This window comes from Hypanus sabinus, chromosome 8, assembly GCF_030144855.1.
Source record: "Hypanus sabinus isolate sHypSab1 chromosome 8, sHypSab1.hap1, whole genome shotgun sequence".
NCBI classification, from domain to species: Eukaryota; Metazoa; Chordata; class Chondrichthyes; order Myliobatiformes; family Dasyatidae; genus Hypanus; species Hypanus sabinus.
The window spans coordinates 86,973,996-87,000,466 of record NC_082713.1 but is presented as its reverse complement, the minus strand read 5'-3'; positions in this window follow the sequence as shown (position 1 = coordinate 87,000,466).

Genomic DNA, 26,471 nt, shown 5'->3' with positions numbered 1-26,471 from the left:
GCTCTGTGTTCCGTGTTCCTGCACCCACAGGACCAAGGTTCAGCGCTCAGCATTCTTGGACCAAGGCTCAGTGTTCCGTGTCCCTGTCCCCTGGACCAAGGCTCTGTGTTCCGCGTTCCTGTACCCCTGGACCAAGGCTCTGTGTTCCACGTTCCTGTCCCCCTGAAGCAAGGCTCTGTGTTCCATGTTGCTGTCCACCTGGACTAAGGCTCAGTGTTCCACGTTCCTGTACCCACAGGACAAAGGCTTTATGTTCTGCGTTCCTGTCCCCCTGGTCCAAGGCTCTGTGTTCCGCGTTCCTGTACCCCTGGACCAAGGTTCAGTGTTCTGCATTCTTGGACCAAGGCTCAGTGTTCAGTGTTCCTGTCCCACTGGACCAAGGTTCAGTGTTCAGCATTCCTGGAACAAGGCTCAGCGTTCCGTGTTCCTGTCCCCATGGACCAAGGCTCGGTGTTCCGCGTTCCTGTCCCTCTGGACCAGGGCTCTGTGATCCGCGTTCCTATCCCCCTGGACTAAGGCTCTATGTTCCGCGTTCCTGTCCCCTTGGACCAAGGCTCTGTGTACCGCGTTCCTGTCAACCTGGACTAAGGCTCTGTGTTCCACATTCCTGGACCAAGGGTCAGTGTTCCGTGTTCCTGTCCCCCTGGACCAAGGCTCTGTGTTCCGCGTTCCTGTACCCCTGGACCAAGGTTCAGTGTTCAGCATTCCTGGACCAAGGCTTAGTGTTACGTGTCCCTGTCCCAATGGACCAAAACTCGGTGTTCCGCATTCCTGTCCCACTTGTCCAGGGCTCGGTGTTCTGCGTTCCTGTCCCCCTGGACCAAGGCTCTTTGTTCCGCGTTCATGTCCCCCTGGACCAATGCTCTATGTTCCCCGTTCCTGTACCCACAGGACCAATGTTCTGTGTTCCGCCTTACTGTCCCCCTGGATTAAGGCTCTATGTTCCGTGTTCCTGTCCCCCTGGACAAAGGCACAGTGTTCTGCATTCCTGTACCCACAGGACCAAGGCAGTGTGTTCCGTGTTCCTGTCCCCCAGGGAAAAGGCTCTGTGTTCCGCATTCCTGTCCCCCTGGACCAAGGCTCTGTGTTCCGCGTTCCTGTCCCACTTGTCCGGGGCTCGGTGTTCTGCGTTCCTGTCCCCCTGGACCAAGGCTCTATTTTCCGCGTTCATGTCCCCCTGGACCAATGCTCTATGTTCCCCTTTCCTGTACCCACAGGACCAATGTTCTGTGTTCCGCCTTCCTGTCCCCCTGGACCAAGGCTCTATGTTCCGCGTTCCTGTCCCCCTGGACCAAGACTCTGTGTTCCGTGTTCCTGTTAACCTGGACCAATGCTCTGTGTTCCACGTTCCTGTCCCCCTGGCCTAAGGCTCTATGTTCCACGTTCCTGTCCCCCTGGACCAAGGCTTTGTGTTCCATGTTGCTGTCCACCTTGACTAAGGCGCAGTGTTCCGCGTTCCTGTACCCACAGGACAAAGGCTTTATGTTCCGTGTTCCTGTCCCCTTGGACCAAGGCTCTGTGTTCCTCGTTCCTGTACCCCTGAACCAGGGCTCTGTGTTCTGCGTTCCTGTACCCCTGGACCAAGGTTCATTGTTCAGCATTCCTGGACCAAGGCTCAGTGTTACGTGTTCCTGTCTCAATGGACAAAAACTCGGTGTTCCGCGTTCCTGTCCCACTTGTCCGGGGCTCGGTGTTCTGCGTTCCTGTCCCCCTGGACCAAGGCTCTATGTTCCGCGTTCATGTCCCCCTGGACCAATGCTCTATGTTCCCCGTTCCTGTACCCACAGGACCAATGTTCTGTGTTCCGCCTTCCTGTCCCCATGGACCAAGGCTCTATGTTCCGTGTTCCTGACCCATGGACAAAGGCTCAGTGTTCCGTATTCCTGTCCCCTTGGACCAAGGTTCAGTGTTCAGCATTCTTGGACCAAGGCTCAGTGTTCCTCGTTCCTGTCCCCCTGGACCAAGTCTCTGTGTTCTGCGTTCCTGTACCCACAGGACCAAGGTTCAGTGTTCAGCATTCTTGGACCAAGGCTCAGTGTTCCTCGTTCCTGTCCCCCTGGACCAAGGCTCTGTGTTCCGCGTTCCTATACCCACAGGACCAATGTTCAGTGTTCAGCATTCTTGGACCAAGGCTCAGTGTTCCATGTTCCTGTCCCCCTGGACCAAGGCTCTGTGTTCCACATTCCTGAACCACTGGACCAAGTTTCAGTGTTCAGCATTCCTGGACCAAGGCTCAGTGTTACGTGTTCCTGTACCCATGGACCAGGGCTCTGTGTTCCGCGTTCCTGTTCCCTGGACCAAGGCTCTGTGTTCCGTGTTCCTGTACCCAGAGGACCAATGATCTGTGTTCCATGTTCCTGTCCCCCTGGAACAAGGCTCTATGTACCGCGTTCCTTTCCCCCTGGACCAAGGCTCAGTGTTCCGCGTTCCTGTACCCACAGGACCAAGGCTGTGTGTTCCGTGTTCCTGTCCCACAGGAAAAAGGCTCTGCGTTCCGTGTTCCTGTCCACCTGGACCAAGACTCTATGTTCCACGTTCCTGTTCCCCTGGACGAAGGCTCAGTGTTCCGTGTTCCTGTACCCACAGGACCAAGGCTGTGTGTTCCATGTTCCTTTCCCCCAGGAAAAAGGCTCTGTGTTCCGCGTTCCTGTCCCCCTGGACCAAGGCTCTATGTACCGCGTTCCTGTCAACCTGGACTAAGGCTCTGTGTTCCACATTCCTGTCCCCCTGGGCCAAGGCTCTTTGATCCGTGTTCCTGTCCATCTGGACCCAGGCTCTATGTTCCCCGTTCCTGACCACTGGACCAAGGATCTGTCTTCCGTTTTCCTGTCCTCCTGGACCAAGGCACTGTGTTCCTCGTTCCTGTACCCCTGGACCAAGGTTCAGTGTTCAGCATTCCTGGACCAAGGCTCAATGTTCCGCGTTCCTGTCCACTGGACCAAGGCTCTGTGTTCCTCGTTCCTGTCCCCCTGGACCAAGGCTCTGTGTTCCTCGTTCCTGTACCCCTGGACCAAGGTTCATTGTTCAGCATTCCTGGACCAAGTCTCGGTGTTCCGCGTTCCTGTCCCACTTGTCCACGGCTCTGTGTTCCGCGTTCCTGTCCCCCTGGACCAAGGCTCTGTGTTCCTCGTTCCTGTACCCCTGGACCAAGGCTCAATGTTCCGCGTTCCTGTCCCACTGGACCATGTCTCTATATTCCCCGTTCCTGTACCCACAGGACCAATGTTCTGTGTTCCGCCTTCCTGTCTCCATGGACCAAGGCTCTATGTTTCGTGTGCCTGTCCCCCTGGACCAAGGCTCAGTGTTCTGTGTTCCCGTCCCCCTGGACAAAGGCTCTGTGTTCCTCGTTCCTGTACCCCTGGACCAAGGTTCATTGTTCAGCATTCCTGGACCAAGGCTCAATGTTCCGTGTTCCTGTCCTAATTGACCAAGTCTCGGTGTTCCGCGTTCCTGTCCCACTTGTCCACGGCTCTGTGTTCCGCGTTCCTGTCCCCCTGGACCAAGTCTCTATATTCCCCGTTCCTGTACCCACAGGACCAATGATCTGTGTTCCGCCTTCCTGTCCCCATGGACCAAGGCTCTATGTTCCGTGTGCCTGTCCCCCTGGAAAAAGGCTCTGTGTTCCGTGTTCCTGTCCCCCTGGGCCAAGGCTCTTTGATCTGTGTTCCAGTCCAACTGGACCGGCTCTCTGTTCCACGTTCCTGTCCATCTGGACCCAGGCTCTATGTTCCCCGTTCCTGACCACTGGACCAAGGATCTGTCTTCCGTTTTCCTGTCCCCCTGGACCAAGGCACTGTGTTCCTCGTTCCTGTCCCCCTGGACCAAGGCTCTGTGTTCCTCGTTCCTATACCCCTGGACCAAGGTTCATTTTTCAGCATTCCTGGACCAAGGCTCAATGTTCCGTGTTCCTGTCCTAATTGACCAAGTCTCGGTGTTCCGCGTTCCTGTCCCACTTGTCCACGGCTCTGTGTTCCGCGTTCCTGTCCCCCTGGACCAAGTCTCTATATTCCCCGTTCCTGTACCCACAGGACCAATGATCTTTGTTCCGCCTTCCTGTCCCCATGGACCAAGGCTCTATGTTCCGTGTGCCTGACCCCAGGACCAAGGCTCTGTGTTCCGCGTTCCTGTACCCACAGGACCAAGGTTCAGTGTTCAGCATTCTTGGAACAAGGCTCAGTGTTCCTCGTTCCTGTCCTCCCTGGACCAAGGCTCTGTGTTCCGCGTTCCTGTACCCCTGGAACAAGGTTCAGTGTTCAGCATTCCTGGAGCAAGGCTCAGTGTTACGTGTTCCTGTACCCATGGACCAAGGCTCGGTGTTCCGCGTTCCTGTCCCCCTGAACCAGGGCTCTGTGTTCCGTGTTCCTGTACCCACAGGACCAAGGCTCTGTGTTCCACATTCCTGTCCCCCTGGAACAAGGCTCTATGTACCGTGTTCCTGTCCCCCTGGACAAAGGCTCTATGTTCCGCGTTCCTGTCCCCCTGGACCAAGGCTCAGTGTTCCATGTTCCTGTCCCACTGGACCAAGGCTCAGTGTTCCGCGTTCCTGTCCCCCGGACCAAGGCTCAGTGTTCCACGTTCCTGTACCCACAGGACCAGGGCTCTATGTTCCACGTTCCTGTCCCACTGGACAATGGCTCTGTGTTCCGTGTTCCTGCACCCACAGGACCAAGGTTCAGTGTTCAGCATTCCTGGAACAAGGCTCAGTGTTCCGTGTCCCTGTCCCCTGGACCAAGGCTCTGTGTTCCGCGTTCCTGTACCCCTGGACCAAGGCTCTGTGTTCCACGTTCCTGTCCCCCTGAAGCAAGGCTCTGTGTTCCATGTTGCTGTCCACCTGGACTAAGGCTCAGTGTTCCACGTTCCTGTACCCACAGGACAAAGGCTTTATGTTCTGCGTTCCTGTCCCCCTGGTCCAAGGCTCTGTGTTCCGCGTTCCTGTACCCCTGGACCAAGGTTCAGTGTTCTGCATTCTTGGACCAAGGCTCAGTGTTCAGTGTTCCTGTCCCACTGGACCAAGGTTCAGTGTTCAGCATTCCTGGAACAAGGCTCAGCGTTCCGTGTTCCTGTCCCCATGGACCAAGGCTCGGTGTTCCGCGTTCCTGTACCCCTGGACCAAGGCTCTGTGTTCCACGTTCCTGTCCCCCTGAAGCAAGGCTCTGTGTTCCATGTTGCTGTCCACCTGGACTAAGGCTCAGTGTTCCACGTTCCTGTACCCACAGGACAAAGGCTTTATGTTCTGCGTTCCTGTCCCCCTGGTCCAAGGCTCTGTGTTCCGCGTTCCTGTACCCCTGGACCAAGGTTCAGTGTTCTGCATTCTTGGAACAAGGCTCAGTGTTCAGTGTTCCTGTCCCACTGGACCAAGGTTCAGTGTTCAGCATTCTTGGACCAAGGCTCAGTGTTCCGTGTCCCTGTCCCCTGGACCAAGGCTCTGTGTTCCGCGTTCCTGTCCCTCTGGACCAAGGCTCTGTGTTCCACGTTCCTGTCCCCCTGAAGCAAGGCTCTGTGTTCCATGTTGCTGTCCACCTGGACTAAGGCTCAGTGTTCCACGTTCCTGTACCCACAGGACAAAGGCTTTATGTTCTGCGTTCCTGTCCCCCTGGTCCAAGGCTCTGTGTTCCGCGTTCCTGTACCCCTGGACCAAGGTTCAGTGTTCTGCATTCTTGGACCAAGGCTCAGTGTTCAGTGTTCCTGTCCCACTGGACCAAGGTTCAGTGTTCAGCATTCCTGGAACAAGGCTCAGCGTTCCGTGTTCCTGTCTCCATGGACCAAGGCTCGGTGTTCCGCGTTCCTGTCCCTCTGGACCAGGGCTCTGTGATCCGCGTTCCTATCCCCCTGGACTAAAGCTCTATGTTCCGCGTTCCTGTCCCCTTGGACCAAGGCTCTGTGTACCGCGTTCCTGTCAACCTGGACTAAGGCTCTGTGTTCCACATTCCTGGACCAAGGGTCAGTGTTCCGTGTTCCTGTCCCCCTGGACCAAGGCTCTGTGTTCCGCGTTCCTGTACCCCTGGACCAAGGTTCAGTGTTCAGCATTCCTGGACCAAGGCTCAGTGTTACGTGTCCCTGTCCCAATGGACCAAAACTCGGTGTTCCGCATTCCTGTCCCACTTGTCCAGGGCTCGGTGTTCTGCGTTCCTGTCCCCCTGGACCAAGGCTCTTTGTTCCGCGTTCATGTCCCCCTGGACCAATGCTCTATGTTCCCCGTTCCTGTACCCACAGGACCAATGTTCTGTGTTCCGCCTTACTGTCCCCCTGGACCAAGGCTCTATGTTCCGTGTTCCTGTCCCCCTGGACAAAGGCACAGTGTTCTGCATTCCTGTACCCACAGGACCAAGGCAGTGTGTTCCGTGTTCCTGTCCCCCAGGAAAAAGGCTCTGTGTTCCGCATTCCTGTCCCCCTGGACCAAGGCTCTGTGTTCCGCGTTCCTGTCCCACTTGTCCGGGGCTCGGTGTTCTGCGTTCCTGTCCCCCTGGACCAAGGCTCTATTTTCCGCGTTCATGTCCCCCTGGACCAATGCTCTATGTTCCCCTTTCCTGTACCCACAGGACCAATGTTCTGTGTTCCGCCTTCCTGTCCCCCTGGACCAAGGCTCTATGTTCCGCGTTCCTGTCCCCCTGGACCAAGACTCTGTGTTCCGTGTTCCTGTTAACCTGGACCAATGCTCTGTGTTCCACGTTCCTGTCCCCCTGGCCTAAGGCTCTATGTTCCACGTTCCTGTCCCCCTGGACCAAGGCTTTGTGTTCCATGTTGCTGTCCACCTGGACTAAGGCGCAGTGTTCTGCGTTCCTGTACCCACAGGACAAAGGCTTTATGTTCCGTGTTCCTGTCCCCTTGGACCAAGGCTCAGTGTTCCTCGTTCCTGTACCCCTGAACCAGGGCTCTGTGTTCTGCGTTCCTGTACCCCTGGACCAAGGTTCATTGTTCAGCATTCCTGGACCAAGGCTCAGTGTTACGTGTTCCTGTCTCAATGGACAAAAACTCGGTGTTCCGCGTTCCTGTCCCACTTGTCCGGGGCTCGGTGTTCTGCGTTCCTGTCCCCCTGGACCAAGGCTCTATGTTCCGCGTTCATGTCCCCCTGGACCAAGTCTCTATATTCCCCGTTCCTGTACCCACAGGACCAATGATCTGTGTTCCGCCTTCCTGTCCCCATGGACCAAGGCTCAGTGTTCCGTGTCCCTGTCCCCCAGGAAAAAGGCTCTGTGTTCCGTGTTCCTGTCCCCCTGGGCCAAGGCTCTTTGATCTGTGTTCCTGTCCAACTGGACCGGCTCTCTGTTCCACGTTCCTGTCCATCTGGACCCAGGCTCTATGTTCCCCGTTCCTGACCACTGGACCAAGGATCTGTCTTCCGTTTTCCTGTCCCCCTGGACCAAGGCACTGTGTTCCTCGTTCCTGTCCCCCTGGACCAAGGCTCTGTGTTCCTCGTTCCTATACCCCTGGACCAAGGTTCATTTTTCAGCATTCCTGGACCAAGGCTCAATGTTCCGTGTTCCTGTCCTAATTGACCAAGTCTCGGTGTTCCGCGTTCCTGTCCCACTTGTCCACGGCTCTGTGTTCCGCGTTCCTGTCCCCCTGGACCAAGTCTCTATATTCCCCGTTCCTGTACCCACAGGACCAATGATCTGTGTTCCGCCTTCCTGTCCCCATGGACCAAGGCTCTATGTTCCGTGTGCCTGACCCCAGGACCAAGGCTCTGTGTTCCGCGTTCCTGTACCCACAGGACCAAGGTTCAGTGTTCAGCATTCTTGGAACAAGGCTCAGTGTTCCTCGTTCCTGTCCTCCCTGGACCAAGGCTTTGTGTTCCGCGTTCCTGTACCCCTGGAACAAGGTTCAGTGTTCAGCATTCCTGGAGCAAGGCTCAGTGTTACGTGTTCCTGTACCCATGGACCAAGGCTCGGTGTTCCGCGTTCCTGTCCCCCTGAACCAGGGCTCTGTGTTGCGTGTTCCTGTACCCACAGGACCGAGGCTCTGTGTTCCACATTCCTGTCCCCCTGGAACAAGGCTCTATGTACCGTGTTCCTGTCCCCCTGGACAAAGGCTCTATGTTCCGCGTTCCTGTCCCCCTGGACCAAGGCTCAGTGTTCCATGTTCCTGTCCCACTGGACCAAGGCTCAGTGTTCCGCGTTCCTGTCCCCCGGACCAAGGCTCAGTGTTCCACGTTCCTGTACCCACAGGACCAGGGCTCTGTGTTCCGCGTTCCTGTCCCACTGGACAATGGCTCTGTGTTCCGTGTTCCTGCACCCACAGGACCAAGGCTCAGTGTTCAGCATTCCTGGACCAAGGCTCAGTGTTACGTGTCCCTGTCCCAATGGACCAAAACTTGGTGTTCCGCATTCCTGTCCCACTTGTCCAGGGCTCGGTGTTCTGCGTTCCTGTCCCCCTGGACCAAGGCTCTTTGTTCCGCGTTCATGTCCCCCTGGACCAATGCTCTATGTTCCCCGTTCCTGTACCCACAGGACCAATGTTCTGTGTTCCGCCTTACTGTCCCCCTGGACCAAGGCTCTATGTTCCGTGTTCCTGTCCCCCTGGACAAAGGCACAGTGTTCTGCATTCCTGTACCCACAGGACCAAGGCAGTGTGTTCCGTGTTCCTGTCCCCCAGGAAAAAGGCTCTGTGTTCCGCATTCCTGTCCCCCTGGACCAAGGCTCTGTGTTCCGCGTTCCTGTCCCACTTGTCCGGGGCTCGGTGTTCTGCGTTCCTGTCCCCCTGGACCAAGGCTCTATTTTCCGCGTTCATGTCCCCCTGGACCAATGCTCTATGTTCCCCTTTCCTGTACCCACAGGACCAATGTTCTGTGTTCCGCCTTCCTGTCCCCCTGGATCAAGGCTCTATGTTCCGCGTTCCTGTCCCCCTGGACCAAGACTCTGTGATCCGTGTTCCTGTTAACCTGGACCAATGCTCTGTGTTCCACGTTCCTGTCCCCCTGGCCTAAGGCTCTATGTTCCACGTTCCTGTCCCCCTGGACCAAGGCTTTGTGTTCCATGTTGCTGTCCACCTGGACTAAGGCGCAGTGTTCCGCGTTCCTGTACCCACAGGACAAAGGCTTTATGTTCCGTGTTCCTGTCCCCTTGGACCAAGGCTCTGTGTTCCTCGTTCCTGTACCCCTGAACCAGGGCTCTGTGTTCTGCGTTCCTGTACCCCTGGACCAAGGTACATTGTTCAGCATTCCTGGACCAAGGCTCGATGTTCCGTGTTCCTGTCTCAATGGACAAAAACTCGGTGTTCCGCGTTCCTGTCCCACTTGTCCGGGGCTCGGTGTTCTGCGTTCCTGTCCCCCTGGACCAAGGCTCTATGTTCCGCGTTCATGTCCCCCTGGACCAATGCTCTATGTTCCGCGTTCCTGTCCCCCTGAACCAGGGCTCTGTGTTCCGTGTTCCTGTACCCACAGGACCAAGGCTCTGTGTTCCACGTTCCTGTCCCCAGGGAACAAGGCTCTATGTACCGTGTTCCTGTCCCCCTGGACAAAGGCTCTGTGTTCCATGTTCCTGTCCCCCTGGACCAAGGCTCTATGTTCCGCGTTCATGTCCCCCTGGACCAATGCTCTATGTTCCCCGTTCCTGTACCCACAGAACCAATGTTCTGTGTTCCGCCTTCCTGTCCCCATGGACCAAGGCTCTATGTTCCGTGTTCCTGACCCCTGGACAAAGGCTCAGTGTTCCGTATTCCTGTCCCCTTGGACCAAGGTTCAGTGTTCAGCATTCTTGGACCAAGGCTCAGTGTTCCTCGTTCCTGTCCCCCTGGACCAAGGCTCTGTGTTCTGCGTTCCTGTACCCACAGGACCAAGGTTCAGTGTTCAGCATTCTTGGACCAAGGCTCAGTGTTCCTCGTTCCTGTCCCCCTGGACCAAGGCTCTGTGTTCCGCGTTCCTATACCCACAGGACCAATGTTCAGTGTTCAGCATTCTTGGACCAAGGCTCAGTGTTCCATGTTCCTGTCCCCCTGGACCAAGGCTCTGTGTTCCACATTCCTGAACCACTGGACCAAGTTTCAGTGTTCAGCATTCCTGGACCAAGGCTCAGTGTTACGTGTTCCTGTACCCATGGACCAGGGCTCTGTGTTCCGCGTTCCTGTTCCCTGGACCAAGGCTCTGTGTTCCGTGTTCCTGTACCCAGAGGACCAATGATCTGTGTTCCATGTTCCTGTCCCCCTGGAACAAGGCTCTATGTACCGCGTTCCTTTCCCCCTGGACCAAGGCTCAGTGTTCCGCGTTCCTGTACCCACAGGACCAAGGCTGTGTGTTCCGTGTTCCTGTCCCACAGGAAAAAGGCTCTGCGTTCCGTGTTCCTGTCCACCTGGACCAAGACTCTATGTTCCACGTTCCTGTTCCCCTGGACGAAGGCTCAGTGTTCCGTGTTCCTGTACCCCTGGACCAAGGTTCATTGTTCAGCATTCCTGGACCAAGGCTCAATGTTCCGTGTTCTTGTCCTAATTGACCAAGTCTCGGTGTTCCGCGTTCCTGTCCCACTTGTCCACGGCTCTGTGTTCCGCGTTCCTGTCCCCCTGGACCAAGTCTCTATATTCCCCGTTCCTGTACCCACAGGACCAATGATCTGTGTTCCGCCTTCCTGTCCCCATGGACCAAGGCTCTATGTTCCGTGTGCCTGACCCCAGGACCAAGGCTCTGTGTTCCGCGTTCCTGTACCCACAGGACCAAGGTTCAGTGTTCAGCATTCTTGGAACAAGGCTCAGTGTTCCTCGTTCCTGTCCTGCCTGGACCAAGGCTCTGTGTTCCGCGTTCCTGTACACCTGGAACAAGGTTCAGTGTTCAGCATTCCTGGAGCAAGGCTCAGTGTTACGTGTTCCTGTACCCATGGACCAAGGCTCGGTGTTCCGTGTTCCTGTCCCCCTGAACCAGGGCTCTGTGTTCCGTGTTCCTGTACCCACAGGACCAAGGCTCTGTGTTCCACGTTCCTGTCCCCAGGGAACAAGGCTCTATGTACCGTGTTCCTGTCCCCCTGGACAAAGGCTCTGTGTTCCATGTTCCTGTCCCACTGGACCAAGGCTCAGTGTTCCATGTTCCTGTCCCACTGGACCAAGGCTCAGTGTTCCGCGTTCCTGTCCCCCGGACCAAGGCTCAGTGTTCCACGTTCCTGTACCCACAGGACCAGGGCTCTATGTTCCGCGTTCCTGAGCCCCAGGACCAAGGCTCTGTGTTCCACGTTCCTGTCCCCCTGAAGCAAGGCTCTGTGTTCCATGTTGCTCTCCACCTGGACTAAGGCTCAGTGTTCCACGGTCCTGTACCCACAGGACAAAGGCTTTATGTTCTGCGTTCCTGTCCCCCTGGTCCAAGGCTCTGTGTTCCGCGTTCCTGTACCCCTTGACCAAGGTTCAGTGTTCTGCATTCTTGGACCAAGGCTCAGTGTTCAGTGTTCCTGTCCCACTGGACCAAGGTTCAGTGTTCAGCATTCCTGGAACAAGGCTCAGCGTTCCTCGTTCCTGTCCCCCTGGACCAAGGCTCTGTGTTCCGCGTTCCTATACCCACAGGACCAATGTTCAGTGTTCAGCATTCTTGGACCAAGGCTCAGTGTTCCATGTTCCTGTCCCCCTGGACCAAGGCTCTGTGTTCCACATTCCTGAACCACTGGACCAAGTTTCAGTGTTCAGCATTCCTGGACCAAGGCTCAGTGTTACGTGTTCCTGTACCCATGGACCAGGGCTCTGTGTTCCGCGTTCCTGTTCCCTGGACCAAGGCTCTGTGTTCCGTGTTCCTGTACCCAGAGGACCAATGATCTGTGTTCCATGTTCCTGTCCCCCTGGAACAAGGCTCTATGTACCGCGTTCCTTTCCCCCTGGACCAAGGCTCAGTGTTCCGCGTTCCTGTACCCACAGGACCAAGGCTGTGTGTTCCGTGTTCCTGTCCCACAGGAAAAAGGCTCTGCGTTCCGTGTTCCTGTCCACCTGGACCAAGACTCTATGTTCCACGTTCCTGTTCCCCTGGACGAAGGCTCAGTGTTCCGTGTTCCTGTACCCCTGGACCAAGGTTCATTGTTCAGCATTCCTGGACCAAGGCTCAATGTTCCGTGTTCTTGTCCTAATTGACCAAGTCTCGGTGTTCCGCGTTCCTGTCCCACTTGTCCACGGCTCTGTGTTCCGCGTTCCTGTCCCCCTGGACCAAGTCTCTATATTCCCCGTTCCTGTACCCACAGGACCAATGATCTGTGTTCCGCCTTCCTGTCCCCATGGACCAAGGCTCTATGTTCCGTGTGCCTGACCCCAGGACCAAGGCTCTGTGTTCCGCGTTCCTGTACCCACAGGACCAAGGTTCAGTGTTCAGCATTCTTGGAACAAGGCTCAGTGTTCCTCGTTCCTGTCCTGCCTGGACCAAGGCTCTGTGTTCCGCGTTCCTGTACCCCTGGAACAAGGTTCAGTGTTCAGCATTCCTGGAGCAAGGCTCAGTGTTACGTGTTCCTGTACCCATGGACCAAGGCTCGGTGTTCCGTGTTCCTGTCCCCCTGAACCAGGGCTCTGTGTTCCGTGTTCCTGTACCCACAGGACCAAGGCTCTGTGTTCCACGTTCCTGTCCCCAGGGAACAAGGCTCTATGTACCGTGTTCCTGTCCCCCTGGACAAAGGCTCTGTGTTCCATGTTCCTGTCCCACAGGACCAAGGTTCAGTGCTCAGCATTCTTGGACCAAGGCTCAGTGTTCCACGTTCCTGTACCCACAGGACCAGGGCTCTATGTTCCACGTTCCTGTCCCACTGGACAATGGCTCTGTGTTCCGTGTTCCTGCACCCACAGGACCAAGGTTCAGCGCTCAGCATTCTTGGACCAAGGCTCAGTGTTCCGTGTCCCTGTCCCCTGGACTAAGGCTCTGTGTTCCGCGTTCCTGTACCCCTGGACCAAGGCTCTGTGTTCCACGTTCCTGTCCCCCTGAAGCAAGGCTCTGTGTTCCATGTTGCTCTCCACCTGGACTAAGGCTCAGTGTTCCACGGTCCTGTACCCACAGGACAAAGGCTTTATGTTCTGCGTTCCTGTCCCCCTGGTCCAAGGCTCTGTGTTCCGCGTTCCTGTACCCCTTGACCAAGGTTCAGTGTTCTGCATTCTTGGACCAAGGCTCAGTGTTCAGTGTTCCTGTCCCACTGGACCAAGGTTCAGTGTTCAGCATTCCTGGAACAAGGCTCAGCGTTCCGTGTTCCTGTCCCCATGGACCAAGGCTCGGTGTTCCGTGTTCCTGTCCCTCAGGACCAGGGCTCTGTGATCCGCGTTCCTATCCCCCTGGACTAAGGCTCTATGTTCCGCGTTCCTGTCCCCTTGGACCAAGGCTCTGTGTACCGCGTTCCTGTCAACCTGGACTAAGGCTCTGTGTTCCACATTCCTGGACCAAGGCTCAGTGTTCCGTGTTCCTGTCCCCCTGGACCAAGGCTCTGTGTTCCGCGTTCCTGTACCCCTGGACCAAGGTTCAGTGTTCAGCATTCCTGGACCAAGGCTCAGTGTTACGTGTCCCTGTCCCAATGGACCAAAACTCGGTGTTCCGCATTCCTGTCCCACTTGTCCAGGGCTCGGTGTTCTGCGTTCCTGTCCCCTTGGACCAATGCTCTATGTTCCCCGTTCCTGTCACCACAGGACCAATGTTCTGTGTTCCGCCTTCCTGTCCCCCTGGACCAAGGCTCTATGTTCCGTGTTCCTGTACCCCTGGACAAAGGCACAGTGTTCTGCATTCCTGTACCCACAGGACCAAGGCAGTGTGTTCCGTGTTCCTGTCCCCCAGGAAAAAGGCTCTGTGTTCCGCGTTCCTGTCCCCCTGGACCAAGGCTCTGTGTTCCTCGTTCCTGTTCCCCTAAACCAGGGCTCTGTGTTCCGCGTTCCTGTACCCCTGGACCAATGCTCTGTGTTCCACGTTCCTGTCCCCCTGGCCTAAAGCTCTATGTTCCACGTTCCTGTCCCCCTGGACCAAGGCTTTGTGTTCCATGTTGCTGTCCACCTGGACTAAGGCGCAGTGTTCCGCGTTCCTGTACCCACAGGACAAAGGCTTTATGTTCCGTGTTCCTGTCCCCTTGGACCAAGGCTCTGTGTTCCTCGTTCCTGTTCCCCTAAACCAGGGCTCTGTGTTCCGCGTTCCTGTACCCCTGGACCAAGGTTCATTGTTCAGCATTCCTGGACCAAGGCTCGATGTTCCGTGTTCCTGTCTCAATGGACAAAAACTCGGTGTTCCGCGTTCCTGTCCCACTTGTCCGGGGCTCGGTGTTCTGCGTTCCTGTCCCCCTGGACCAAGGCTCTATGTTCCGCGTTCATGTCCCCCTGGACCAATGCTCTAGGTTCCCCGTTCCTGTACCCACAGGACCAATGTTCTGTGATCCGCCTTCCTGTCCCCATGGACCAAGGCTCTATGTTCCGTGTTCCTGACCCCTGGACAAAGGCTCAGTGTTCCGCGTTCCTGTACCCACAGGACCAAGGCTGTGTGTTCCGTATTCCTGTCCCCTTGGACCAAGGTTCAGTGTTCAGCATTCTTGGACCAAGGCTCAGTGTTCCTCGTTCCTGTCCCCCTGGACCAAGGCTCTGTGTTCCGCGTTCCTGTACCCACAGGACCAAGGTTCAGTGTTCAGCATTCTTGGACCAAGGCTCAGTGTTCCTCGTTCCTGTCCCCCTGGACCAAGGCTCTGTGTTCCGCATTCCTGAACCACTGGACCAAGTTTCAGTGTTCAGCATTCCTGGACCAAAGCTCAGTGTTACGTGTTCCTGTACCCATGGACCAAGGCTCTGTGTTCCGCGTTCCTGTTCCCTGGACCAAGGCTCTGTGTTCCGTGTTCCTGTACCCACAGGACCAATGATCTGTGTTCCATGTTCCTGTCCCCCTGGAACAAGGCTCTATGTACCGCGTTCCTTTCCCCCTGGACCAAGGCTCAGTGTTCCGCGTTCCTGTACCCACAGGACCAAGGCTGTGTGTTCCGTGTTCCTGTCCCACAGGAAAAAGGCTCTGCGTTCCGTGTTCCTGTCCACCTGGACCAAGACTCTATGTTCCACGTTCCTGTACCCCTGGACCAAGGTTCATTGTTCAGCATTCCTGGACCAAGGCTCGATGTTCCGTGTTCCTGTCTCAATGGACAAAAACTCGGTGTTCCGCGTTCCTGTCCCACTTGTCCGGGGCTCGGTGTTCTGCGTTCCTGTCCCCCTTGACCAAGGCTCTATGTTCCGCGTTCATGTCCCCCTGGACCAATGCTCTATGTTCCCCGTTCCTGTACCCACAGGACCAATGTTCTGTGTTCCGCCTTCCTGTCCCCATGGACCAAGGCTCTATGTTCCGTGTTCCTGACCCCTGGACCAAGGCTCAGTGTTCCTCGTTCCGGTCCCCCTGGACCAAGGCTCTGTGTACCGCGTTCCTGTACCCACAGGACCAAGGTTCAGTGTTCAGCATTCTTGGACCAAGGCTCAGTGTTCCTCATTCCTGTCCCCCTGGACCAAGGCTCTGTGTTCCACGTTCCTGTACCCCTGGACCAAGTTTCAGTGTTCAGCATTCCTGGACCAAGGCTCAGTGTTACGTGTTCCTGTACCCATGGACCAAGGCTCGTGTTCCGCGTTCCTGTCCCCCTGAACCAGGGCTCTGTGTTCCGCGTTCCTGTTCCCTGGACCAAGGCTCTGTGTTCCGTGTTCCTGTACCCACAGGACCAATGATCTGTGTTCCATGTTCCTGTCCCCCTGGAACAAGGCTCTATGTACCGCGTTCCTTTCCCCCTGGACCAAGGCTCAGTGTTCCGTGTTCCTGTACCCACAGGACCAAGGCTGTGTGTTCCGTGTTCCTGTCCCACAGGAAAAAGGCTCTGCGTTCCGTGTTCCTGTCCCCCTGGACCAAGACTCTATGTTCCACGTTCCTGTTCCCCTGGACGAAGGCTCAGTGTTCCTCGTTCCTGTCCCCCTGGACCAAGGCTCTGTGCTCCGCATTACTGAACCACTGGACCAAGTTTCAGTGTTCAGCATTCCTGGATCAAGGCTCAGTGTTACGTGTTCCTGTACCCATGGACCAAGGCTCGTGTTCCGCGTTCCTGTCCCCCTGAACCAGGGCTCTGTGTTCCGCGTTCCTGTTCCCTGGACCAAGGCTCTGTGTTCCGTGTTCCTGTACCCACAGGACCAAGGTTCAGTGTTCAGCATTCTTGGACCAAGGCTCAGTGTTCCTCGTTCCTGTCCCCCTGGACCAAGGCTCTGTGTTCCGCATTCCTGAACCACTGGACCAAGTTTCAGTGTTCAGCATTCCTGGAGCAAGGCTCAGTGTTACGTGTTCCTGTACCCATGGACCAAGGCTCGTTCCTGTCCCCCTGAACCAGGGCTCTGTGTTCCGTGTTCCTGTACCCACAGGACCAAGGCTCTGTGTTCCACATTCCTGTCCCCCTGGAACAAGGCTCTATGTTCCATGTTCCTGTCCCACTGGACCAAGGCTCAGTGTTCTGCGTTCCTGTCCCCCGGACCAAGGCTCAGTGTTCCACGTTCCTGTACCCACAGGACCAGGGCTCTATGTTCCGCGTTCCTGTCCCACTGGACAATGGCTCTGTGTTCCGTGTTCCTGCACCCACAGGACCAAGGTTCAGTGTTCCGTGTCCCTGTCCCCTGGACCAAGGCTCTGTGTTCTGTGTCCCTGTCCCCTGGACCAAGGCTCAGTGTTCCACGTTCCTGTACCCCTGGACCAAGGCTCTGTGTTCCGCGTTCCTGTACCCCTGGACCAAGGCTCTGTGTTCCACGTTCCTGTCCCCCTGAAGCAAGGCTCTGTGTTCCATGTTGCTGTCCACCTGGACTAAGGCTCAGTGTTCCACGTTCCTGTACCCACAGGACAAAGGCTTTATGTTCTGCGTTCCTGTCCCCCTGGTCCAAGGCTCTGTGTTCCGCGTTCCTGTACCCCTGGACCAAGGTTCAGTGTTCTGCATTCTTGGACCAAGGCTCAGTGTTCAGTGTTCCTGTCCCACTGGACCAAGGTTCAGTGTTCAGCATTCCTGGAACAAGGCTCAGCGTTCCGTGTTCCTGTCCCCATGGACCAAGGCTCGGTGTTCCGCGTTCCTGTACCCCTGGACCAAGGCTCTGTGTTCCACGTTCCTGTCCCACTGGACCAAGGCTTTGTGTTCCATGTTGCTGTCCACCTGGACCAAGGCTCTATGTTCCGCGTTCCTGTCTACTGGACAAAGGCTCTGTGTTCCGCGTTCCTGTACCCCTGGACCAAGGCTCTGTGTTCCACGTTCCTGTCCCCCTGAAGCAAGGCTCTGTGTTCCATGTTGCTGTCCACCTGGACTAAGGCTCAGTGTTCCACGTTCCTGTACCCACAGGACAAAGGCTTTATGTTCTGCGTTCCTGTCCCCCTGGTCCAAGGCTCTGTGTTCCGCGTTCCTGTACCCCTGGACCAAGGTTCAGTGTTCTGCATTCTTGGACCAAGGCTCAGTGTTCAGTGTTCCTGTCCCACTGGACCAAGGTTCAGTGTTCAGCATTCCTGGAACAAGGCTCAGCGTTCCGTGTTCCTGTCCCCATGGACCAAGGCTCGGTGTTCCGCGTTCCTGTCCCTCTGGACCAGGGCTCTGTGATCCGCGTTCCTATCCCCCTGGACTAAGGCTCTATGTTCCGCGTTCCTGTCCCCTTGGACCAAGGCTCTGTGTACCGCGTTCCTGTCAACCTGGACTAAGGCTCTGTGTTCCACATTCCTGGACCAAGGCTCAGTGTTCCGTGTTCCTGTCCCCCTGGACCAAGGCTCTGTGTTCCGCGTTCCTGTACCCCTGGACCAAGGTTCAGTGTTCAGCATTCCTGGACCAAGGCTCAGTGTTACGTGTCCCTGTCCCAATGGACCAAAACTCGGTGTTCCGCATTCCTGTCCCACTTGTCCAGGGCTCGGTGTTCTGCGTTCCTGTCCCCCTGGACCAAGGCTCTTTGTTCCGCGTTCATGTCCCCCTGGACCAATGCTCTATGTTCCCCGTTCCTGTACCCACAGGACCAATGTTCTGTGTTCCGCCTTCCTGTCCCCCTGGACCAAGGCTCTATGTTCCGTGTTCCTGTCCCCCTGGACAAAGGCACAGTGTTCTGCATTCCTGTACCCACAGGACCAAGGCAGTGTGTTCCGTGTTCCTGTCCCCCAGGAAAAAGGCTCTGTGTTCCGCATTCCTGTCCCCCTGGACCAAGGCTCTGTGTTCCGCGTTCCTGTCCCACTTGTCCGGGGCTCGGTGTTCTGCGTTCCTGTCCCCCTGGACCAAGGCTCTATTTTCCGCGTTCATGTCCCCCTGGACCAATGCTCTATGTTCCCCTTTCCTGTACCCACAGGACCAATGTTCTGTGTTCCGCCTTCCTGTCCCCCTGGACCAAGGCTCTATGTTCCGCGTTCCTGTCCCCCTGGACCAAGACTCTGTGTTCCGTGTTCCTGTTAACCTGGACCAATGCTCTGTGTTCCACGTTCCTGTCCCCCTGGCCTAAGGCTCTATGTTCCACGTTCCTGTCCCCCTGGACCAAGGCTTTGTGTTCCATGTTGCTGTCCACCTGGACTAAGGCGCAGTGTTCCGCGTTCCTGTACTCACAGGACAAAGGCTTTATGTTCCGTGTTCCTGTCCCCTTGGACCAAGGCTCTGTGTTCCTCGTTCCTGTACCCCTGAACCAGGGCTCTGTGTTCTGCGTTCCTGTACCCCTGGACCAAGGTTCATTGTTCAGCATTCCTGGACCAAGGCTCGATGTTCCGTGTTCCTGTCTCAATGGACAAAAACTCGGTGTTCCGCGTTCCTGTCCCACTTGTCCGGGGCTCGGTGTTCTGCGTTCCTGTCCCCCTGGACCAAGGCTCTATGTTCCGCGTTCATGTCCCCCTGGACCAATGCTCTATGTTCCCCGTTCCTGTACCCACAGGACCAATGTTCTGTGTTCCGCCTTCCTGTCCCCATGGACCAAGGCTCTATGTTCCGTGTTCCTGACCCCTGGACAAAGGCTCAGTGTTCCGTATTCCTGTCCCCTTGGACCAAGGTTCAGTGTTCAGCATTCTTGGACCAAGGCTCAGTGTTCCTCGTTCCTGTCCCCCTGGACCAAGGCTCTGTGTTCCGCGTTCCTGTACCCACAGGACCAAGGTTCAGTGTTCAGCATTCTTGGACCAAGGCTCAGTGTTCCTCGTTCCTGTCCCCCTGGACCAAGGCTCTGTGTTCTGCGTTCCTGTACCCACAGGACCAAGGTTCAGTGTTCAGCATTCTTGGACCAAGGCTCAGTGTTCCTCGTTCCTGTCCCCCTGGACCAAGGCTCTGTGTTCCGCGTTCCTATACCCACAGGACCAATGTTCAGTGTTCAGCATTCTTGGACCAAGGCTCAGTGTTCCATGTTCCTGTCCCCCTGGACCAAGGCTCTGTGTTCCACATTCCTGAACCACTGGACCAAGTTTCAGTGTTCAGCATTCCTGGACCAAGGCTCAGTGTTACGTGTTCCTGTACCCATGGACCAGGGCTCTGTGTTCCGCGTTCCTGTTCCCTGGACCAAGGCTCTGTGTTCCGTGTTCCTGTACCCACAGGACCAATGATCTGTGTTCCATGTTCCTGTCCCCCTGGAACAAGGCTCTATGTACCGCGTTCCTTTCCCCCTGGACCAAGGCTCAGTGTTCCGCGTTCCTGTACCCACAGGACCAAGGCTGTGTGTTCCGTGTTCCAGTCCCACAGGAAAAAGGCTCTGCGTTCCGTGTTCCTGTCCACCTGGACCAAGACTCTATGTTCCACGTTCCTGTTCCCCTGGAAGAAGGCTCAGTGTTCCGTGTTCCTGTACCCCTGGACCAAGGTTCATTGTTCAGCATTCCTGGACCAAGGCTCAATGTTCCGTGTTCTTGTCCTAATTGACCAAGTCTCGGTGTTCCGCGTTCCTGTCCCACTTGTCCACGGCTCTGTGTTCCGCGTTCCTGTCCCCCTGGACCAAGTCTCTATATTCCCCGTTCCTGTACCCACAGGACCAATGATCTGTGTTCCGCCTTCCTGTCCCCATGGACCAAGGCTCTATGTTCCGTGTGCCTGACCCCAGGACCAAGGCTCTGTGTTCCGCGTTCCTGTACCCACAGGACCAAGGTTCAGTGTTCAGCATTCTTGGAACAAGGCTCAGTGTTCCTCGTTCCTGTCCTCCCTGGACCAAGGCTCTGTGTTCCGCGTTCCTGTACCCCTGGAACAAGGTTCAGTGTTCAGCATTCCTGGAGCAAGGCTCAGTGTTCCGTGTTCCTGTACCCACAGGACCAAGGCTCTGTGTTCCACGTTCCTGTCCCCAGGGAACAAGGCTCTATGTACCGTGTTCCTGTCCCCCTGGACAAAGGCTCTGTGTTCCATGTTCCTGTCCCACTGGACCAAGGCTCAGTGTTCCGCGTTCCTGTCCCCCGGACCAAGGCTCAGTGTTCCACGTTCCTATACCCACAGGACCAGGGCTCTATGTTCCGCGTTCCTGTCCCCATGGACCAAGGCTCAGTGTTCCGTGTCCCTGTCCCCTGGACCAAGGCTCTGTGTTCCTCGTTCCTGTCCCCCTGAAGCAAGGCTCTGTGTTCCATGTTGCTCTCCACCTGGACTAAGGCTCAGTGTTCCACGTTCCTGTACCCACAGGACAAAGGCTTTATGTTCTGCGTTCCTGTCCCCCTGGTCCAAGGCTCTGTGTTCCGCGTTCCTGTACCCCTGGACCAAGGTTCAGTGTTCTGCATTCTTGGACCAAGGCTCAGTGTTCAGTGTTCCTGTACCCACAGGACCAAGGTTCAGTGTTCAGCATTCCTGGAACAAGGCTCAGCGTTCCGCGTTCCTGTCCCCCTGGACCAAGGCTCTATATTCAGCGTTCCTGTCTACTGGACAAAGGCTCAGTTTTCCCCGTTCCTGTACCCCTGGACCAAGGTTCAGTGTTCTGCATTCTTGGACCAAGGCTCAGTGTTCAGTGTTCCTGTCCCACTGGACCAAGGTTCAGTGTTCAGCATTCCTGGAACAAGGCTCAGCGTTCCGTGTTCCTGTCCCCATGGACCAAGGCTCGGTGTTCCGTGTTCCTGTCCCTCAGGACCAGGGCTCTGTGATCCGCGTTCCTATCCCCCTGGACTAAGGCTCTATGTTCCGCGTTCCTGTCCCCTTGGACCAAGGCTCTGTGTACCGCGTTCCTGTCAACCTGGACTAAGGCTCTGTGTTCCACATTCCTGGACCAAGGCTCAGTGTTCCGTGTTCCTGCCCCCCTGGACCAAGGCTCTGTGTTCCGCGTTCCTGTACCCCTGGACCAAGGTTCAGTGTTCAGCATTCCTGGACCAAGGCTCAGTGTTACGTGTCCCTGTCCCAATGGACCAAAACTCGGTGTTCCGCATTCCTGTCCCACTTGTCCAGGGCTCGCTGTTCTGCGTTCCTGTCCCCTTGGACCAATGCTCTATGTTCCCCGTTCCTGTCACCACAGGACCAATGTTCTGTGTTCCGCCTTCCTGTCCCCCTGGACCAAGGCTCTATGTTCCGTGTTCCTGTACCCCTGGACAAAGGCACAGTGTTCTGCATTCCTGTACCCACAGGACCAAGGCAGTGTGTTCCGTGTTCCTGTCCCCCAGGAAAAAGGCTCTGTGTTCCGCGTTCCTGTCCCCCTGGACCAAGGCTCTGTGTTCCTCGTTCCTGTTCCCCTAAACCAGGGCTCTGTGTTCCGCGTTCCTGTACCCCTGGACCAAGGCTCTATGTTCCGCGTTCCTGTCCCCCTGGACCAAGACTCTGTGTTCCGTGTTCCTGTTAACCTGGACCAATGCTCTGTGTTCCACGTTCCTGTCCCCCTGGCCTAAAGCTCTATGTTCCACGTTCCTGTCCCCCTGGACCAAGGCTTTGTGTTCCATGTTGCTGTCCACCTGGACTAAGGCGCAGTGTTCCGCGTTCCTGTACCCACAGGACAAAGGCTTTATGTTCCGTGTTCCTGTCCCCTTGGACCAAGGCTCTGTGTTCCTCGTTCCTGTTCCCCTAAACCAGGGCTCTGTGTTCCGCGTTCCTGTACCCCTGGACCAAGGTTCATTGTTCAGCATTCCTGGACCAAGGCTCGATGTTCCGTGTTCCTGTCTCAATGGACAAAAACTCGGTGTTCCGCGTTCCTGTCCCACTTGTCCGGGGCTCGGTGTTCTGCGTTCCTGTCCCCCTGGACCAAGGCTCTATGTTCCGCGTTCATGTCCCCCTGGACCAATGCTCTAGGTTCCCCGTTCCTGTACCCACAGGACCAATGTTCTGTGTTCCGCCTTCCTGTCCCCATGGACCAAGGCTCTATGTTCCGTGTTCCTGACCCCTGGACAAAGGCTCAGTGTTCCGCGTTCCTGTACCCACAGGACCAAGGCTGTGTGTTCCGTATTCCTGTCCCCTTGGACCAAGGTTCAGTGTTCAGCATTCTTGGACCAAGGCTCAGTGTTCCTCGTTCCTGTCCCCCTGGACCAAGGCTCTGTGTTCCGCGTTCCTGTACCCACAGGACCAAGGTTCAGTGTTCAGCATTCTTGGACCAAGGCTCAGTGTTCCTCGTTCCTGTCCCCCTGGACCAAGGCTCTGTGTTCCGCATTCCTGAACCACTGGACCAAGTTTCAGTGTTCAGCATTCCTGGACGAAAGCTCAGTGTTACGTGTTCCTGTACCCATGGACCAAGGCTCGTGTTCCGCGTTCCTGTCCCCCTGAACCAGGGCTCTGTGTTCCGCGTTCCTGTACCCACAGGACCAAGGCTGTGTGTTCCGTGTTCCTGTCCCACAGGAAAAAGGCTCTGCGTTCCGTGTTCCTGTCCACCTGGACCAAGACTCTATGTTCCACGTTCCTGTACCCCTGGACCAAGGTTCATTGTTCAGCATTCCTGGACCAAGGCTCGATGTTCCGTGTTCCTGTCTCAATGGACAAAAACTCGGTGTTCCGCGTTCCTGTCCCACTTGTCCGGGGCTCGGTGTTCTGCGTTCCTGTCCCCCTTGACCAAGGCTCTATGTTCCGCGTTCATGTCCCCCTGGACCAATGCTCTATGTTCCCCGTTCCTGTACCCACAGGACCAATGTTCTGTGTTCCGCCTTCCTGTCCACATGGACCAAGGCTCTATGTTCCGTGTTCCTGACCCCTGGACCAAGGCTCAGTGTTCCTCGTTCCTGTCCCCCTGGACCAAGGCTCTGTGTTCCGCGTTCCTGTACCCACAGGACCAAGGTTCAGTGTTCAGCATTCTTGGACCAAGGCTCAGTGTTCCTCGTTCCTGTCCCCCTGGACCAAGGCTCTGTGTTCCACGTTCCTGTACCCCTGGACCAAGTTTCAGTGTTCAGCATTCCTGGACCAAGGCTCAGTGTTACGTGTTCCTGTACCTATGGACCAAGGCTCGTGTTCCACGTTCCTGTCCCCCTGAACCAGGGCTCTGTGTTCCGCGTTCCTGTTCCCTGGACCAAGGCTCTGTGTTCCGTGTTCCTGTACCCACAGGACCAATGATCTGTGTTCCATGTTCCTGTCCCCCTGGAACAAGGCTCTATGTATCGCGTTCCTTTCCCCCTGGACCAAGGCTCAGTGTTCCGTGTTCCTGTACCCACATGACCAAGGCTGTGTGTTCCGTGTTCCTGTCCCACAGGAAAAAGGCTCTGCGTTCCGTGTTCCTGTCCCCCTGGACCAAGACTCTATGTTCCACGTTCCTGTTCCCCTGGACGAAGGCTCAGTGTTCCTCGTTCCTGTCCCCCTGGACCAAGGCTCTGTGTTCCGCATTCCTGAACCACAGGACCAAGTTTCAGTGTTCAGCATTCCTGGATCAAGGCTCAGTGTTACGTGTTCCTGTACCCATGGACCAAGGCTCGTGTTCCGCGTTCCTGTCCCCCTGAACCAGGGCTCTGTGTTCCGCGTTCCTGTTCCCTGGACCAAGGCTCTGTGTTCCGTGTTCCTGTACCCACAGGACCAAGGTTCAGTGTTCAGCATTCTTGGACCAAGGCTCAGTGTTCCTCGTTCCTGTCCCCCTGGACCAAGGCTCTGTGTTCCGCATTCCTGAACCACTGGACCAAGTTTCAGTGTTCAGCATTCCTGGACCAAGACTCAGTGTTACGTGTTCCTGTACCCATGGACCAAGGCTCGTGTTCCGCGTTCCTGTCCCCCTGAACCAGGGCTCTGTGTTCCGCGTTCCTGTTCCCTGGACCAAGGCTCTGTGTTCCGTGTTCCTGTACCCACAGGACCAAGGTTCAGTGTTCAGCATTCTTGGACCAAGGCTCAGTGTTCCTCGTTCCTGTCCCCCTGGACCAAGGCTCTGTGTTCCGCATTCCTGAACCACTGGACCAAGTTTCAGTGTTCAGCATTCCTGGACCAAGACTCAGTGTTACGTGTTTCTGTACCCATGGACCAAGGCTCGTGTTCCGCGTTCCTGTCCCCCTGAACCAGGGCTCTGTGTTCCGCGTTCCTGTTCCCTGGACCAAGGCTCTGTGTTCCGTGTTCCAGTACCCACAGGACCAATGATCTGTGTTCCATGTTCCTGTCCCCCTGGAACAAGGCTCTATGTACCGCGTTCCTTTCCCCCTGGACCAAGGCTCAGTGTTCCGCGTTCCTGTACCCACAGGACCAAGGCTGTGTGTTCCGTGTTCCTGTCCCACAGGAAAAAGGCTCTGCGTTCCGTGTTCCTGTCCACCTGGACCAAGACTCTATGTTCCACGTTCCTGTTCCCCTGGACGAAGGCTCAGTGTTCCGTGTTCCTGTCCCCTGGACCAAGTCTCTGTGTTCCGTGTTCCTGTCCCCCTGGACCAAGACTCTGTGTTCCGTGTTCCTGTCTACCTGGACCAATGCTCTGTGTTCCACGTTCCTGTCCCCCTGGAACAAGGCTCTATGTACCGCGTTCCTTTCCCCCTGGACTAAGGCTCTATGTTCCATGTTCCTGTCCCCCTGGACTAAGGCTCAGTGTTCCGCATTCCTGTACACACAGGACAAAGGCTTTATGTTCCGCGTTCCTGTCCCCCTGGACCAAGGCTTTGTGTTCCGCGTTCCTGTACCACTGGACTAAATTTCAGTGTTCAGCATTCCTGGACCAAGGCTCAATGTTCCGTGTTCCTGTCCCAATGGACCAAGGCTCGGTGTTCCGCGTTCCTGTCCCACCTGTCCAGGGCTCTGTGTTCCGCTTTCCTGTCCCCCTGGACCAATGCTCTATGTTCCGCGTTCCTGTACCCACAGGACCAAGTCTTTATGTTTCGCGTTTCCTGTCCCACTGGACCTAGGCTCAGTCTTCCGTGTTCCTGTCACCCTGGACCAATGCTCTGTATTCCACGTTCCTGTCCCCCTCTACCAAGGCTCTGTCTTCCGTGTTCCAGTCCACCTGGACCAAGGCTCTGTGTTCCATGTTCCTGTCCCACAGGAACAAGGCTCTGTGTTCCGTGTTCCTGTACCCACAGGACGAAGGCTTTGTGTTCCATGTTCCTGTACCCACAGGACCAAGGCTGTGTGTTCCGTGTTCCTGTCCCCCTGGAACAAGGCTCTGTGTTCCGCGTTCCTGCCAACCAGGACTAAGGCTCTGTGTTGGGCATTCCTGTCCCCCTGGACCAAGGCTCTGTGTTCCGTGTTCCAGTCCACCTGGACGAAGGCACTGTGTACCGTGTTCCTGTCCCCCTGGACCAAGGCTCTGTGTTCCGTGTTCCAGTCCACCTGGACGAAGGCACTGTGTTCCGTGTTCCTGTCCCCCTGGACGAAGGCTCTGTGTTCCACGTTCCGGTCCACCTTGCCTAAGGCTCAGTGTTCCGCGTTCCTGTCCCCCTGGACCAAGACTCTGTGTTCTATGTTCCTGTCCCCCTGGACCAAGGCTCTATGTTCCGTGTTCCTGTCTACTGGACAAAGGCTCAGTTTTCCACGTTCCTGTATCCCTGGACCAAGGTTCAGTGTTCTGCATTCTTGGACCAAGGCTCAGTGTTCCGTGTTCCTGTACCCACAGGACCAATGTTCTGTGTTCCGCGTTCCTGTCCCCCTGGACCAAGGCTCTGTGTTCCGCGTTCCTGTCCCCCTGGACCAAGGCTCTGTGTTCCGCATTCCTGAACCACTGGACCAAGTTTCAGTGTTCAGCATTCCTGGACCAAGGCTCAGTATTACGTGTTCCTGTACCCATGGACCAAGGCTCGTGTTCCGCGTTCCTGTCCCCCTGAACCAGGGCTCTGTGTTCCGCGTTCCTGTTCCCTGGACCAAGGCTCTGTGTTCCGTGTTCCTGTACCCACAGGACCAATGATCTGTGTTCCATGTTCCTGTCCCCCTGGAACAAGGCTCTATGTACCGCGTTCCTTTCCCCCTGGACCAAGGCTCAGTGTTCCGCGTTCCTGTACCCACAGGACCAAGGCTGTGTGTTCCGTGTTCCTGTCCCACAGGAAAAAGGCTCTGCGTTCCGTGTTCCTGTCCACCTGGACCAAGACTCTATGTTCCACGTTCCTGTTCCCCTGGACGAAGGCTCAGTGTTCCGTGTTCCTGTACCCCTGGACCAAGGTTCATTGTTCAGCATTCCTGGACCAAGGCTCGATGTTCCGTGTTCCTGTCTCAATGGACAAAAACTCGGTGTTCCGCGTTCCTGTCCCACTTGTCCGGGGCTCGGTGTTCTGCGTTCCTGTCCCCCTGGACCAAGGCTCTATGTTCCGCGTTCATGTC